The following is a 1,558-nucleotide window of genomic DNA, read 5'->3' on the forward strand; positions in this document are numbered from 1 at the left end:
CCCAGCTCCCCGGCCCCGGCGACAAGTGACACGGCAGGGGGTCCCGGTGGGGCCCGTTTCTCTCTCTGCCTGGCCCTCAGGTGGGCTAGAACCGCAGGAGGACAGAACCGTTTGGGCTGTAAGAGACCTTTAAGGTCATAAACTCCAAGCACTAAGCCGGCACTGCCCAGCCCAGCACTAAACCGTGTCCCTCAGCACCACATCTACACCTCCGTGACCTCCAGGGATGGTGACCACCACTTCCCTGGGCAGCCCGTCCCCAAATTCTTTGTTCTCCTAAATATTCGTCCTCTTCTATTTTGTCTTTCCCTTGCTCTTTCACTCCCCCGCATCTGAAACCAGCTTTCTCCCTCGGATTTTGTGAAGTGGATCTGCAGCATATGGGCTTGGGAGGAGAAGATGGAGCAAGTCAGAGGAATCAAGGCTGGGTACAGACAAGGGTGTGCAGCTCTCAGCCTCTCACTTGGGAAGTCTAGGGCAATACAGCTATGGCTTTCTTCTGTAGAATTACTTGGAGATCACATATTTTTACAACATCACCTATGCAGGGATATAAATAGCTCATGGTAGAAATCCAAGCACTGTAAAAACTCTTATTTAAACACTCCTAGGCAAGAATATTATCATGAGAAACTACTGGGGCTTCATACGACTTTACTCAGATATTTTTAAGCCCTGGGAAAGCTATTCTGATAGCAACATTCATTCACAACTTCGTATTTACTGATGTCACTGAGGAACAACGTGTGTCATTGGCTCTGCATTTGAGATCACAGCTCGTGGCTGGGGGACCTGGACCCAGCTGAGCATCACACCTGGCCCAAAGAGAGACATACATTCAAAGATTCAAATTCACAGGGATTCACAAGAATTCGTTCAACTCCAACCGTGCAGGCCATGGCCCAGGCACACGTCTGGCAGCAACAAGTGAATGGCAACACGGGTTTCAGGAGGGAGTCATTTCACAGAGCTTTCTTATGGATCTGGAAAGACAAATGCTTCACTGATCCATCCCCTTGCCTGACAGACAGACAGACAGACATTGCCTTGTTAGATCTGTTAATTTAAGCACCGAGTTTGGAGTGTTATTCCATGTGAACTAGGGTCACAGCAGTGTGTGCTGAACCCATAGTGAGTCCTGTCACGCCACGTTGCACACCCCGCGGGGAACCCACAGGAGCACACAACACTCGGTTCGTCTCTCGGAGAGTTCAGGACGCACCAGCCCTTCCACACCCGCCAAGTTCGGGCACCAGCAAGTGGCACATGGAGTCTGCGAAGCAGTGCATCCCTGTTTCTGGAACAGCTCTGCACGCAGCCAGGAGGAAACCCTGAACTCAGCGCGGCTGTCCGGAAATGTTGATGGAATACCCGTGGCGAAACCTTGCACCTCAAACGACGGGGACGCACAAGGAGTTAACGCTGCGGGTACAAACCCCGACTTCAGCACCGCGGAGTTCCCGAGCCCGTGCCCAGGGGCTACGGGAGAGGAGCACGGACCCCGATCTGCGCGCCTAGGGGTGTGTGTCTCTATGCACGCCCGTGTGCGTGTGCAAGG

The sequence above is a fragment of the Chaetura pelagica genome, unplaced genomic scaffold (assembly GCF_000747805.2).
Source record: "Chaetura pelagica isolate M959 unplaced genomic scaffold, ChaPel_1.0 scaffold120, whole genome shotgun sequence".
Classification (NCBI taxonomy): Eukaryota; Metazoa; Chordata; class Aves; order Apodiformes; family Apodidae; genus Chaetura; species Chaetura pelagica.